The sequence below is a fragment of the Corythoichthys intestinalis genome, chromosome 21 (assembly GCF_030265065.1).
Source record: "Corythoichthys intestinalis isolate RoL2023-P3 chromosome 21, ASM3026506v1, whole genome shotgun sequence".
NCBI classification, from domain to species: domain Eukaryota; kingdom Metazoa; phylum Chordata; class Actinopteri; order Syngnathiformes; family Syngnathidae; genus Corythoichthys; species Corythoichthys intestinalis.
The window spans coordinates 14506566-14522880 of NC_080415.1; the positions used below are offsets into that span (position 1 = coordinate 14506566).

The 16315-nt window shown below is 37.9% G+C and overlaps 1 protein-coding gene across 4 annotated transcripts in view; it reads left to right on the top strand.

Annotated features, from left to right (window-relative positions):
- The first annotated feature begins 913 nt into the window (after window positions 1-913).
- LOC130909524 (leucine zipper putative tumor suppressor 2 homolog) overlaps window positions 914-16315 on the top strand; it is a 28213-nt gene continuing 12811 nt past the window's right edge. For 3 of the 4 annotated variants that reach the window (XM_057826101.1, XM_057826102.1, XM_057826104.1), the window contains exon 1: window positions 914-1152. The gene's annotated coding sequence lies outside the window, so the exon portion shown is untranslated. Of the gene's footprint in view, window positions 1157-16315 lie in introns of all 4 variants that reach the window. The other variant, XM_057826103.1, reaches the window with a different exon arrangement.

A 16315-nucleotide genomic window follows, 5' to 3' on the forward strand; every position in this document is an offset into this window, starting at 1 on the left:
CCTCTCATCAAAACAATTCTTACCAGGTGTGTGTTTTATAGTGGGCAAGGCAGCTTTAAACCACTTATCAGTGATTGGGCACACACCTGACTGAAATTGTTTGGTAAAAATTGGTTTCAATTGTTCTTTAAGTCTCCTGAGGCAGAGGGTTCACTTACTTATCCCCCCCCCGTCATTGTTTGCATGCTATTAGTTAAAGCAGACACTGTTTTTACATTTGTGTGATTTTGACAAAGATCGGATCATATTTTATGGTGATTTTATGCAAAAATGTGAGAAATTCCAAAAGGTTCAGATACTTTTCATACCACTGTAGATGATTAAACTGGACACAAATGAAAAGCTAAAAAGGAGCTTGAGGTATACACATAAAAGATGAGAAATTGGTGTAAAACCTGTAACAGCCATGAAGAAATTATAAGTGTTTAACTTTTTCTCCGGGAAATGTGTTGAAATAACCACAGGTGTTAAATTCTTCTCTGTGAGGTTTCATCATGTGATGGCCTTTTTAACTTTAGGTTTATCATAATCCTTCCATTTCCTGTTGTGTTTTCATTCTGAGGTCTCTGGTGGATTATGACCTATCTGGACTGGTTGCCAACTAATCTTAGGGCACATTTCGACAAACAAGCATTCACACTCGCGTTCACACACACAATTTTGGGAGCTGGATCAATTCCGACGAACTTCATGTACTCTAGAATAGAGTAAGTATACAGGTTCCAGTCAAAATTAAGCAAACATGCTGCCTGTACAAATGTATTTTTCATGAAATATCATTTTTAAGAGAAACGATAAGTACAGACCTTAAAAAAAAAAACGATTTGAAAACGTAACATTATTACATGTAGCCCATAGCTTTTATTGTTGTGAAATCCGGATGCTGCTTCCTTTATTTTTACAATTCCTGACCGGATATGCATTTCTAGCTTTTCGCTAGCTTTACTACAGCTTGTCCCAAGCAGCACACATCAATAAACTCTCGTCTCTCTGGGTAGGAGACCGAATAATGTATCACCTAAGTGAAACTTTGAAAAAGTCCCAAGTGTGGGGGTAAAGGCTTTCTGGAAAATAGAAGAAAACAACAAGGACGACATTTATATTTTGGCAAGCAGAGCAGCGACTGCCCCAGACACTTTACCGTCGTTCATGGTAGGTGAGCTACTGTTTGTTTGTTTTTCCTCACTAATACGAAAATATGCATGTTTTGCGCATTTAAAAGTGATGAATACGTGTGTATAGTCGATGGTGGTTGAGTCTTGTCAACTTTGCCACTCCTTGTAGTCGTCAAGGTGTGTGCGCGTAAGTGGGGATCTAATGTTACCGAGTTCACGCTCAGGTGACATATATATTCTTTAATCCGAGGCAAATATTATTACTAGACTAAAAGAAAGTGCCAAAAACTTTACCAGAAAAATAAATGTGCACGCACGTGTTTTTACTAGGTTTACAGTGCATTCAGTAGTATACAGGATATAATCAATCGGTGTGCAGTACCAAGGGCGTAGGTTTGGTCTCAATTTTGGTAGGGACGATTTAACAGCATAACCTGCATGTACACTTTTTGCTGGGGACGGGACATTAATAAGACCAAACTGATTGGGTAAACGTAGGGCAGGGTTACATTTCTCACCAATATAAATCAAATCGATTGATAGGCTGAATGATTAATGCAAAATAAATCTGGATTAATTTATCCTAACCTTCACACTGCAAATTTATAACGTTTTAATCTGATCATTTTTCTTACATCTAGTCAAATAATTTTCCCCGTCTTTTTTGAGGTTTAAAAGCTAGTTAACAGATAAATGTATCAAATTGTTCCGCTTACTTTAAGTAAATATTATATGTTCCTGTTAACCCCATACATCTAAAATTTGGTCATTTCTCACCAAAATCTGGAAAAAAATGCTTTCAAATAATGTTTTGAACAACATCTATTCTTGAATTAAGATCATTTCTGACAAAATTTTTTTTTTTTTTTTTTTTTTTTTTAAGATTAAACATACTAAGTTTTTGCTTAAAATAAGTCTGTTAAGTTTATTTTTTTATTTTTATTTTTCTTATTTCAAGAAATCTAAGTGAGTAAAATTCACTTGAAGCACTGGTAGATCATTTCAGTTATTTGTCGTAGATTTACACAGAAAACAAGGGTATTTAGTTTTTTTTTTTTTTTTTTTTTTCAATTTTAAGGAGGTGGGTTTTTGGTAAATGATGTTATACTGGTATAGCGCCTTTCCACCTTTCAAGGCCCTCAAATCGCTTTACACTATCTCGTAGGGCTGGGTGATATGGCTTTAAGCACGTATCGCGGTAAATTGAGCAGATTTGCCTCGATAACGATAAATGGTGATAAATTCGCCCAAGCGGACTGTTATATAATTTGAAAATATGAATCAATGCATGAAATACAGATTAACAGTTTCTCGTTGATTTATTTACCAGCTTTCAATTTAATATATTAAACAATTGTACATGCAGTCTAAACATTAAGTATATAAAAAAATATTGTAAACAATAAGAATTCAAGTAAGAACATTTATACCAGCTTGTATGGCTTGAACAGTGTACATTGTCAAAATCAATATGCCTGTGCAAACATGTCATTGTAACACAAATGACAGCTTTAACAGTACACTTCAAAAAGACAATTTATTGTTAATGGCTGCTGTGACATAATTACTCAACACAAGTGTTTACTTTAAGGTTTCAGTTTTTTTTTTCCCAGTGCATTTTTTATTACATGCAAGCACACATGAACCCCCACACAGACACACACACATTAAAGCAATATTGATCTTGTGCAAATGAAACATTTAAAATTTTATGATGGGAGTAATGACACAGAATTAAGCACATACAGAAAAATAGCTGGGGCCATTAAACGGTCATATTATAATTTTCACTGTTGGATTGTACTTTATGCTGAATGCTTTACCATCACAGAAGCTTTCAGAGAAATCACACACAGAGATACAAAATAATGCGACATACTTATTGCTAGATGCAGTCTGTGCCCAATTCACTCATTAAGTTCAGTCGTTTCGACAAGGTTAGAGCCGCTATCCGACTCCATCACGTTCGTTTGTAGCGTTAACCACTAGCGTTAGCCGTTAGCGTTAGCTTGTGGCCTGGCTACCAGTAGAATGCACTGAAAGCACCCTCTCCGGAAATTGTGAGAACAAGGGAGGACAGCGGGTGAAAGCCCGTCTGGATGCTGCCAAGAGTCTACTTAATATCGGGTGACAGTTTGGCGAACCTCCCTTAAGCCACACTCTATCACGTTTGCTTGTAGCGTTAGCCTACTGGGCTTCTGTTTGTTTGGCTTCCTGATAACCACGTGACTCCATACGTAAGCACACTGACTGCTTTCTTAAAGGGGAATGAAAGTAGCCGAACAACACAGAGTCGAAGTGGGATGGAAAGTAGCCGAACAACACAGAGTCAAAGTGGGATGAAAAGACTAGATAGATATTTTCTTGTTTTATTAAATTACCGAATTTACCGACATGGTCAAAATTACGTCGGTCATCGTGAAGAATTTCGGGAACGGTAAATTTTCGGTTTACCTCCCTGCTCTACTATCTCACCATCCACCTACTGGTGATGCAGCACCAGGAGCAACGTGGGGTTGAGTATCCTGCTTAGGGTCGAGAATCGAACCCACAACCTCTGGATTGATGGACAACTACTCTTGCCTGGAACTCCAGACTCACCGCTGTTCCAGTGATAGAGTCTGGCGACCGTTCCACGGATCAAATTTCCAGGGCGGAGCAAGCCACAGCAAACAGACAGCGGAGTGGACCAATCAGCGACGGGCAGACGTGACGTTGGTAAAGCAACAAGAAACTTTAGCGCGTTGAAATAAACATACGAAGAGAGCGAAGAACGGAGAAGTTTATTCAACATGGGTATCGCGAGACCGATTGTTGGTTTTAGCGACTCGATGTGTTTTTGGTCATTTAAAACTGAATTTACCGCGGATGTAAATGTATGAATGTAAATCTGAACATAATGAAAATTCTTAAGTTAATAACGGTAGGGTCTATTCTATCCATACAACATATGGGAAGACAATCTAAATGATCTATATAACTGAAGTCATTATATAATGCAAATAAGGTTGCTCAAAAGTTGGTGGGGACAATTTGAGCATCCTGAAAAGTTGGTAGTGTTATGTCCCTACCATCCCTATGCAAACCTACGCCCTTAGTAGTACCGAGTAGGGCTGTTCGATTTTGCCTAACAAGTAAATCCCGATTATTTTCTCTCAAACCCGATTTTCCGATATTGATTACGATTTCTTGGCAAAATAAAAATAATGACAAAGTATTCGGAATGGCTTCTAATTTAACTCTGTTAATACACACAGAACAATACCTTTGGATTAAGAGCATTTTGTTTATGCAACAGACTGCAGCTCTGTTCTTAATTAAAGCGATAATGAAAGAAGAAAGTGCATATTCCATTTGAAACCAAATCAAACATGAGTAAATTTAGTACTGTTAATGCAAATACACATATACAAATCTCCACCCCAGTGTAGGTAACAAACAGAGTGATACCTTAGGTTTATGAGCACATCATCTTTACAAAAGACGTCAGGTCAAACACATTAATGGGCCAATGAAAAATGTGCATATAGACTCCATTTTCAAATGTAGACCAATGCATTTTGCCAAAATATGTAATTGTATTAAAACACAAAACATGGCTTTCAGTCACTGTCATTTTTTAGCAGCAATTTAGTCAAGAATATAACTTTGACTCTGCGAAGAGATAAAAATCATTTGTATCCTTTCATCCTGTGTGTACGAGACAGGTTGAGTGAGTTTGGCGATAAACATTTCCTGCTGAGACTTGAAACAAACCAAAAAGTAAGCAGTTTTTATCACCCTGAGCGACGTGACGGACTGGTTAACAATCATAGTCTTGAACTAGGAAAAGGTGATTCGAAAAGCGGATTTTCTTTTTTGCATTTGGTGATGATTATGCTAATCTCAGTGTTATGGCGATACAACAATTTTCGATACTAGGTCATGAAATCAAAGTACGATATCCAACAGTACTATTAAAGAGAAAAACTTGTGGCTCATCTGTCAAAAACTTGTTTTCCTCACAGACTGAGAATATTTTCAGGGCTCCAAACTAACATTTTCTACTAGGAGCACATGGCCCCTAACTTAAAATTTTAGGGGCGCAAGCGGAAGATTCAGGGGCACACACTGTATATCGACATGCAAAGTTTTCCTCTAACTTTCATTGTTTAACCGATTAATACTTTCATAATAAATGCATAAAACTACAAACAATTCCCTTGCAACTTCGCGCTTCAAACTTCGCGCCATCAGTCCCCATTTTTTTTTTTCAATTAAAAATTAATAAATAAATACAGATGAGCTGTCCTGAGCCGATCGCGTAGTCTCACTCTCCATCCCTCTCCCTGCTCTTTGTTGGTCAGGCAGTGCACTGAAGTTGCTTATTAAAGTCAACGATGATTGACAGACGTTTAATATTTGATCTTGCCACAGATGCCTGGAAGCCGAAGCTTCATAGCGCCGCATGAGTCAATCATCGTTTAACTTGTTAAACAGTTGGTGTGCCAACTCATTGTGTGTAGTTGAGCAGCTTGATTGAGTGGACTCACTCAATGAAGCATTTGATAAAGACAAACATTTTTATACTTTATTCTTGTTGTTTGGGACAGTAACATGTTTAAAATAGGGCTGTCAAACGATTAAAATTTTTAATCGAGTTAAAACTGCTTAAAAATGAATTAATCGTAATTAATCGCAATTCAAACCTACTATAAAATATGCCATATTTTTCTGTAAATTATTGTTGGAATGGAGATATAAGACACAAGACGGATATATACATTCAACATCCGGTATATAAGTACTGTATTTGTTTATTATAACAATAAATCAACAAGATGGCATTAACATTATTGACATTCTGTTAAAGTGATCCATGGATAGAAAGACTTGTAGTTCTTAAAAGATAAATTTTAGTACAAGTTATGGAAATTTTCAATTTTAGTACAAGTTATTGAAATTCTATATTAAAACCCCTCTTAATGTTTTCGTTTTAATAAAATTTGTAAAATTTTCAATCAAAAAATAAACTAGTAGCTCGCCATTGTTGATGTCAATAATTACACAATGCTCATGCTGCTGAAACCCATAAAATCAGTCGCACCCAAGCGCCAGCAGAGGGCGACAAAACACAAAAAAAATACAAGTAACAAGTGAACATTACATTGTGCTGTCATTTTAATCTGTTTGAGCGGGGCATGTGCGTTAAATGCGCCAAATATTTTAACGTGATTAATTTTAAAAAATTAATTACCACCCGTTAACATGATAAGTTTGACAGCCCTAGTTTAAAACTTTTAATTATTTATAATTATTACATTTAAAGTGCTTAAAAACCATTTATTATAAGAAATATGTACATATACGTTTTTTAAATTATACTTTGGGAAGAAAAAAAATGCTAAATCTGAATAAATAAATTGAACACGCACCCAAAAAAAAAAAAAAAGTGCTACTTCGCGGTTTTTCACTTATCGCGTCGGGTTCTGGTCCCCATTAACCACAAAAAAACGAGGGATCACTGTATCTTTTTTTGTAATTTATTAATATGACGTGTTTTGTCCTCACTAAATGTGAAGTTGTTCAGATTTAAAGACATTAAACAAAGCAATTGTGCTTTTTGAAGCTTTTTACTTCCCTTTTGACAATTTGTAAAGCTGTAACACACATATGTACACTTATGATTAAAACGACACACATTTTAACAATAAAACGCTTACACAAAATAATTGGTGTTCAAACATCCATCTAGTGTGTATGTAAGTTTAGGAGAGTAAATTAGCCTAATTTGCCAAACAAAAGTCCGCTAGCTTAAATGTTTCGAATGCTATCGTATTTACAATTCTCATAGCAAATTGCTCACATGTGACTCCACAAACTGTATCTGTACTCTTAATTAGAAATGCATACACAAGCATATATTAGCCTAAACAACTTACAGCCTTATGTGGGCCAAACCAGAGCGCCAGAGAGCCTCCATCAATAAACAAAATACAATACTTTTTGTATAGTTATATGGGGTACTTAAAGGGTTAATTTCAAATTATGGGGAAGTTCGGTTTACGTCGCTAGCCTAGTAATGAAACGCGTTCGTAACCCGGGGACTACCTGTATTGATTCTTGGTGGAAGCAGAACGATAGCCTATTGGGACACAAAGTATAACGATTTATCACCATTTCGATGTATTGTTAATTTGTTACACCCCTGGTCTTTACGATTCGTAACGCTTTCATGATGGTGACAATCAAACCGGTCATCAGTTGGATTTCTATTATATCTCATGGGAAAGTTAGTTGAAATGAGAACAACTTCAACCAGCACTCCAGCAAAAAAAAAGAATCCTCCTGTGATTTGTCTTTCTGTCTCTGTCCTAGTTTTTCAGGTGGACTGCATGGCGTGTCATTAATGTGCAGATTTCTTTCACCTTTCAACATTTCCATATTCTCTCATGTCCCTTTTGACATTTGGCCCACTTTCTTTGTAAGCGAACCGAAACTGTGGCTGACGTCGCCTTGGTCGATAGTTAATCAAGATGAAGATAGAAATAAAGCTTGAAGAAGTCATGCATGGAAAAACACAGGAAGTCTGCCATTCCTCATTGAAGCAGACATTTTTGGGGTCCGTAGATTGGTCAGATTGTTCCCAATTTTATTTCTAAAGCCATGAAGCCATTTTGAATGAGCAACATGTGACATTTTAGATTATATTATTTTATTTTATATCCCAGGGGCATTTGAAAGTACTGTTGTGAGTCACAATCCTAAAATGTTAAACTCAATAGCGATATTTTAGAAAATACAATTCTTGATCGTGCATAAATGGCACAAAAAAATAAATGTTATTTTTATTAACTCTTCCATGGTTTATGAGGGTCATTAAAAAGCATTAAAAATCTTTTAATGGATTATGTCAAAATTCAGGCCTTAAAAAGCATTAAACTAAATATTTGAGGCATTGCAAATTATGTACATTTGATGGTTAAAGTTTTTTTTTTTTTTTTTTTTTTTTTTTTTTTTTTTTTAAACAACATAATTTATTCGAGCTTTCCATATGTGATATGACAGAGCCCTGTTGGCAATTTGCACTTGGACTTGATCCAAAAAACTGATGTTTGTACTATTTTGATTTCAACAATATAGTGCTGCAATATAGGCACTTCTTTCTTCTATAACTTAAGTTGAAGTTGTTTCCTTATTTTTCACAGAATTTTAATCGGAAAACCTTGAAGTTTTTGCATTTATCATCATTAATGTATCCAGTGGGGCATCACAATACAATTAGCCACATATATCAGTATCGGTTTGATATCGGATTTTTGGAGTTGGATGATTTCGGTTATCGGTTAAAAAGTAATTATTAGACAACTCTACTTATAATTTGTGTGTTGAAGATATCTACAGTTTGACATGGCCATTATTATTTTTTTAACTGGCATTAAAAATCATTAAATGAGATTTGCTGATACCTGTAGAAACCTTGTCTAATTGGTGGTCTTTTTTTTTTTTTTCCAAAACGTTTAAGCAAATGTACATCAAATAACCCGGGAATCCCCCGAAATCATCAGAAAGTGTCCTAAAATCAACAGAAATTCCCTAAAACAGGAAAGGACCCAAAATCAACTCAAAGTGACCTCTCAGTACCCTAAAAGTAACAAGGAAGTGTCCCAAAATGAACCCATTGGCTGCCATTGACAACAATAGACATCAGATTCATTTCATCAAACTGGGAAGACGGGTTGTCCAGGCTCATTTGCAGTGCCTAAATGGAATGGACGTCTCGCGCTGTCAATGGTAGCCAATGTGTTAACAAGGAAAAAGCAAATCCAAATTACTATCATTACCATTAATATCAAGATTAGTGCAAAATATGTTTAACCCATGACAACAAATTTCTGGTAACCTGTAGAACTGTAAAAACCAATCAATCACACCGTATCCGGGTACAACATTTAGTATCTTAGTATATAGTTTTCGATACTTTTGACAACCATACTTAAAAAAGACAACTCGTTGTAGACATTTTGTCTAGTGGTGCAACGATTAATCGATTAATTTGAGTAATTCCATTGGAAAAAAAGCTTTGAATAAATTTTGCTGCTTCAGGATTCGTTTATTAGAGTGGCGTTGTAATTGTTTGTTTTAAAAGGGTTTGTATTCAGTTTTATTGATTTGGGTAAATACACTGCCCTCTAGTGGCAACAGTGGAAATGACAACACAATATAACATCCAGCTGCTCCCTGTTAAGACCAACATAGGGCAAGTTTTTGTTTGAGCTAATGTTTATTTTATGCATTCGGAATTTAGTTTATGGGTGTATGTAACATATCATTATTATAGTATTATATAATAATATTAGAATATTGTTTTTTTTGTGGGAATATGTGTTTGAACAAATTGTTCGGAGCATTCATTAATTTTCCGAGCCGCTTATCTTCACGGGGGTGCTGGAGCCAATCCCAGCTAACTATGGGTAATAGGCAGTAGAGGTGTGCATCGGCACTGCCCTCACGATTCGATTCGATTACGATTCGGAGGGCCACGATTCGATTCGATTCAGAGGGCCACGATTCGATTCGGTTCGATTCGGCAATGCATCACGATGCATTAAAGCCTGGGATGCATTAAAATGCTTAAGCAAAGCATATTTTTCGTGAATCATGAGGCAACACGAGCGGTCAGACATTAAACAACTTTTTATACTGTAGGCCCTTGTGTCATTCCTGGTTGTAGTCAAATGAAAATAGTAATATATATATAAAAAAAAAAACATCACAGCATTTAATTAGTGCTTTGAATGAGACCAGGGCTTTCTTTTTTTTTTTTTTATAAACGCACAGTAGCAGCCTTTCATTTTTTACACACCGCATAAGTTTGGTCAAGTTTCCCACCAACCTCATAGAAGCCAAAATGTCTCCATATGCCTGCTTTCAATGTCTTTGGTGCGTCAATAATCTTTCGCGCTCCCTCTTTCTCCGCTTCAGCCATTGCTGTTATGTCTTATCGTTCTGCTTTCTCGATTGCCACTGCGCAATGGCGCATGTCTGTGACGTTACTCCCGTGAGGAAGCAGATTTGGGTTCCTCGTCCCCCCTGCATTGCTTGTACAGTAGCTCCCTCTACAGGTAAACATGAGAATAATAATACAAATGGGGAAACCAAATCCATTGCATCACCAGAAGATTTTTGAACGGACTTATATATTTTAATATGTGCTGAATCGATTCGGCTTGTTGCCCGCATCGAATCGCATCGTCCATGGCCCGCATCGGGATGCATCGCCGCATCGATTATTGTTGACACCAGTAATAGGCAGGGTACACCCTGAATCGGTTGCCAGCCAGTCACAGGGCACAAGGAGCATTGTAAAAAAAAAATGTTAGCATTTTATAGCTTTTAAACTAGCGGACCTTTGCGATGCAAGTTACCTTTTGTTCTTTTGTTATACTTAGATCCTCATTTGTTTATTTTTTTATACCGTTTGAGGCTCAGCGCAGGTATTTTAAATATTTTTTTTAAACAAAAGTGAATGAACACCTTAATTCTATTTTGTATTCACAATAATGCTCTTTTGAAAGTGCAATCTTGTTTTACATCTCCTAAAACTTATTCCACAACACATTAAATGTTCCTAATCCGATTACTCGATTATTCGAACAAACTAGTTGATAGATTAATCAATTACTAAAATAGTTGATAGCCACAGCTGTAATTTTGTCCTATTTTTGCTAACTTGAACCTTGTACAGTGGGGAGAACAAGTATTTGATACACTGCCAATGGGAAAACTCTTTTTGGCTCTCCTTATTGCATCTTCGCGCAAAATTTGATGACTGTCATTAAACTAAAAGTTGAGTAACTCAACAACAACCATAGTTTTGAAAAATCAGCCCCTGAAGTCGGTTCAAGTTAGAAACATTAAATTTGGTTTGCCTGTTTGTCATGAGTAGAGCCACAAAAATGTTTCTAGCAGCCATGCGGAAAAGTCACAAGAAGAGGAATGTTTCTTCTGTTTCAAATGTTGTTTCGGGGTATAAAAGTGGAGTTGCTGCAAGTGGGGCGACCTCTCCCTGAGGTTGCTTGTGCGGTATTTTTAAATTCATTTCTCCTCACGCTGCCTGCGATTTTATGGCCTGATTATTCTCCAGCCAAGAGGCCACCAACTGGTCAACACACACAGTCGACAGTACGCGGCGGCGTGAGGTGAGCTGATGATGTTGCGGGTGCAGATGGGATGCTCGGCGGCGGCAGGAGGCCTGCTGGACCCGGGTGGCTGCGTCACTTTGTTATGTAAGGGCTTATGATGCTGCCCGGGGGTGGGGGTGTTTATGGCTGTTAGGGACGATTTGGGAGGGAGGGGCAGTCAATTCATGTGGATTTTTATCTACGCCTAACATGGAGAGGTAATGATTATTATGGTGAGTGATATGTATTGTTTGTTTTTTTGTGTTGTGAGCTAAATTGTGATTTAAATATTTTAAGATGCCAAAGAACCATCAAATATTTAACATTTACAGCCATTGAACATATTTGTTTGATGACTTAAGTACAGCAATTAAACAGATGACGTCATTATGTTCAATATAAACACAGAAAATGCTATTTAACATTTTAGCAGACAGACGCAGCTCATTCAGATTGAATTCCGGACAGGGGAGATTAAGAGGGATTGTTTTGAGATTAAACCGTTATTGGGCCCCTCCCTGCTGGCATCTGTCATTAATCACCAGCAGATTTGAGCAGATTTTGGCAGCCTTTGAACGTGCTCTCACGGTACTCGCCATTGATAGGGAAGTATTCGCTCTGAGGGAGAGCATACAGACATGATGCAGTTGATAATAATGGTCAGTTACGTGAATGTCCCAGCAACACAGATTGGTAAACTTCCGAGAAACTGAACTCTGACAAAGTGGATCTCTTGCAACACAGGTGTGGAGTTCTTTGTTAGAAACTGCGTACATAACTAATTATTAGTTGGTGGGGCAAAACTCTGCACAAAAGGTGACCTTTCAGAATGATGACGCTCTTTAATTTCTTATTAATTTGAGTGAATGAATGAAGGTTGAACTGAAAATCCCTGTTTGAATGGTTTACTATGGTGTACCTGGACCCAAGCTCCGCTCCACTTTAAAACCTTGTTGTTAAGGCCGACCTTGTTCGTTCGTTTGTCTTGTCAGCGAACTGCCCTGAGTCAACTGATAACATCAGATCTGTGTGAACCCGTCAGCCAACTCGCTGACACATATCGTGGTGCCTTGTACTGTATATGTCAGTGCCTTGCAGGCTTCAGGGATGCAGTCTGTAACGTTGCCCAACGAACTAGGTTACAAAGCCAGGTGCTAACCCAACCAGAGGAACCGGATTGAAAGCTTTAGATTGACACAGGATGTGTGTGCTTGCCTTTTTTTGGTTGAAAATTCAGCCCACATAGCCGGTTTGATTTGGAGACATGAAATTTCCACGGAAAGTTTCCAGATGCCTTGCATGAAATGAAAAGTAGGGCTGCTGCTATCGATTATTTAAGTAATCGATTAATCTTAGTTCGAATCATCGGATTAGGAATATTTAATGCGTTGAAGAATCAATTTTAGGAAATGTAAATCTAAGGCTTGCTAAGATTGCACTTTCAAAAGAGCATTAAATGTGAATACAAAATTTCCTCTTTTTTTCAAACTTGGCAGAATTGCAATTTCATTTTACAAGAGCAATAAATGCATTTTACAATAAATTGCAATACATGATCTTAATAAAATAATAAATGGGGATCGTACAACAAGTACAACAAAAGAACAATTTGGTTAACTTGCAAAAGTCTGCTAGCTTAAATGCTATAAAATGCTAATTAAAAAAAAAATTTTTTTAGTTTTAGTTTTTTTTTTTTTTTTTTATGTACAATGCTCTTAAGAAATCGTCCACACACATATTCCCACAAACAAAACTGCTAAATATACCTGTAAAATAAATCACGACTGCATAAACAATCATATTAGCTAAACAAAAACTTAGAACCGTATGTTGGTCTTAACAGGGAACAGCTGGATTCAGTCATGTTAAAGCAACACTTGGGAACTTTCAGTTTTGGTCGATTTTTAGCAGCGCAGGTGGACAAAAGCGGTAGTGTTTTGCCTGCATTTCCCATGAGGACCAGGGCACAGTGTAGTAAAATGCTGATCTACCGGTCGCCTGAAGTTGGACTGAACGATATGTCTGTTTCCAGCGGCTGTGTGAAGGCTGAATAGTGATGAGGTAATGAATCCAGTGGCTAAACAAGACAATGTTAAAAATAAGAAGCGTTTGATTTTGTACCGTATTCCCCCCCAGCCCGCCCCTGGGATGGTCACGCCAGCAAGTGAAAGCCGGGCCATTGTTTATTCTTCCGCCTCCTTTAATCCTGGTAACCTCCCTTTTTCTTTATTTCTTTTCCTCGTACAAAAGATCTCTTTTGTTGTTCTACCATCTTTGCAGAATTTGCATAAAAGCGATCGCATCGACTTCCGTCTTTATAAAGAATAGGGAAACGAAGTGATGTATGCTGTTAAGCAGTCAGCACATTTGTCGTTTTTTTGTGTGACAGGGTTCCTGCCACCCTCCTTAAAGATTATTATGCCGGTGAACGCGATACAGACCCCTTCAGGCCATAACAGAAGTGTTATTAATTAACCAGTTGTCAGTCAACATATCCAAATGCTATGAAAATATTTTATAAAAGTTGAAAAGTTCCCTAGTGTTGCTTTAAATTAGTTATGTCATATTCTCTGTTGCCACTAGAGGGTAGTGTATCCACCCAAATCAATAAAACTACCGTAATTTTTGGACTATAAGGCACACGTGACCTGACTAAGTGCCGCCACCCACCAAATTTGACACAAAAACGGCATTTCTTCATAGAGAAGCCGCACTGGACTATAAGCTGCAGCTGTCCGCACTGTATAAGAAGATTTACCCCAAAAGATGTTAACCGGTAACACGTTGTTTGACAGTGGCATCATAAGACTGTCATAAGACAAAATGAACCACCATTAAGCTTTGAAACAATTGTCTGCAAAGCTTCCTTGCTTCAAGAAGATTCATTTGGCCATCCCTGCTCCCTTGGGGGGACACAGTCAACCTCTGCTGCCACCCGCTGTCAACACTGTGGTCGTCCAACATGCCTCCTAGCATGCATTGCACCGCTACAGTTGTAAATAACAATCAAAATTCATGTTCTGTGCTAATTATTTCCTCAGTTATTGTTCCAGTTGTTTCATTAATTGCTAGTTAATGTATTTGGTAACACTTAATTTGACAGTGGCGCCATAAGACCGTCATACGACAATCATAATTATGACAAGACACTGTGATGAGCATTCATGAATGCTTATAACACATATCTTTTTTTGTCATCTGGCAAATTGTCTCACTTTTGAATGGATTGTAATAGATCTGAGCTGGACGTAAAGGGAAGTAGACATAATTTGCTGGATGACACTGAATAACATCTGTCATAAACATTTAGTAATGTCCATGAGTGTCATAATTCTGACAGTCCTATGACGCGGCTGTCAAATAAAGTGTTGACTGTTAACTCAAATAAATCAACAAATAAGCTGCACTGGACTATAAGCCGCAGTATTCAAAATGAGGGGAAAAAAGTAGCGGCTTATACTCCGATAATAACAGTAAAAAACCATTACAACGCCACTCTAATTAAATGAATCCTCCAATCAGCAAAATTTGATTCGAAGCTTTTTTCAAATTGAATTACTCGAGTTAATTAATCATTGCAGCACTAATGAAAAGGCACAGGAAGCCGGCCATTTTGCCCTGACGTGGCCATTTTACAGTCAGCTAGGTAAACATTTCAATCATGAGTAGACTCACAAAAAAATATGAAGACACCAAGCCCAAATTCACACAGGAAGTCAGCCATCTTGGTTTGTCCTGCTAATTTATTACTATGAATACCAAGAGTGTTGTGGATTTTGTAGCTTCATTTGGCCATGCAAAATTTGGTAGCTAAGCACAGTATATCCTAAGTGGACTCAAAAGTCTAGAAGTCATGGCTGGCTAACCACCATGTCGGCCATTTTGCTTCAAAGAGCCAATTGTAGGGCCTAATCTGCTATTTTCAATGGTCATTGAAATCTGAAGCATGTCTACTAGACAAATGGTCGCCGCTCAATGAGTTTTCATCATTGTGTGAGCCTTGTACGGAGACTTAAGTTTGATGATGCACCATAACCCAAACTCTAATAACTAACCTCACCAAGGTTGGACCTTGACAGAATGTTGTGTAAATACTGTACATTTGTATGATAGGAAGACCGTGTTTGTATTTGTTTTGCACAAAAACATATGATATATTCCTTCTCGCTCTTCATTCATATTGACTTGGAAAGTCCCCTCAGTTGTGTTAGCTCGGCAACCGTGACTCAGATTTTCCCTCGTATTTCCCCCTTTGCCCACTTCTGTGTTTATGAGTGTTACTGCTCGGCTTCTACTGACACAATGTGTGTTTTCTTCTTTCTCTCGCGTACAAAGTCCTTACAAAGCTAAATGTCAGTTTAGTGGCTTTATGCAGGTGAGAAAAAACCATGTCAGAAACAGCTGATGAGCACTAATAGCTTCAATTTTGAAGGCGCAAGAAGATTGCTCGGTTCCACAGTGGATTATTTTGAAAATAGTCGCTCTGAAGGACGCTTTTAGCAGCAGCGTCCATCGGGAGCGATGACCCTCTAACCCCCCCGGTATGCCGGCCTAGCTTTCTCCTCCCACGACCGCAGCGCTTGTTATGAAAACCTACATATATGAGGGCAACTGATTGAGCCACCAGGCACCTGTGTTATAAACATGCTCTAACTCCACTCCCAGTGAGTCTAGTATGTCACCCTTGAGGTTTTTTATTTAGTGGAGTGCCTCCCCAGGCGGAACCAGTGCGTGGAAATAGTCTCCTTTGTTGCGGTCAGCGTGCTCCAAGCCGTCCAACGGCCTCCAAAGAAAAAAAAAAACTCTCTTGCCCGCGTTGCCCGTCGAGCCCAAAAGCCTCTCAAGGCACGTTTGTGCTGCTTGAATAGGCCTCATCAATGGCACTGCCTGTTTCCCTGTGTGTGGGCCACCAAAGGAGGGGGGACACATAGGTTCCAGTCTACTGTTGGTCATGCTGGAATGCACTTCATGATGTGCACTTGCAGAGCTACGTAAGGTAGACTTTCCGCACTATATGTCTGTACAATGTAGAAGGAA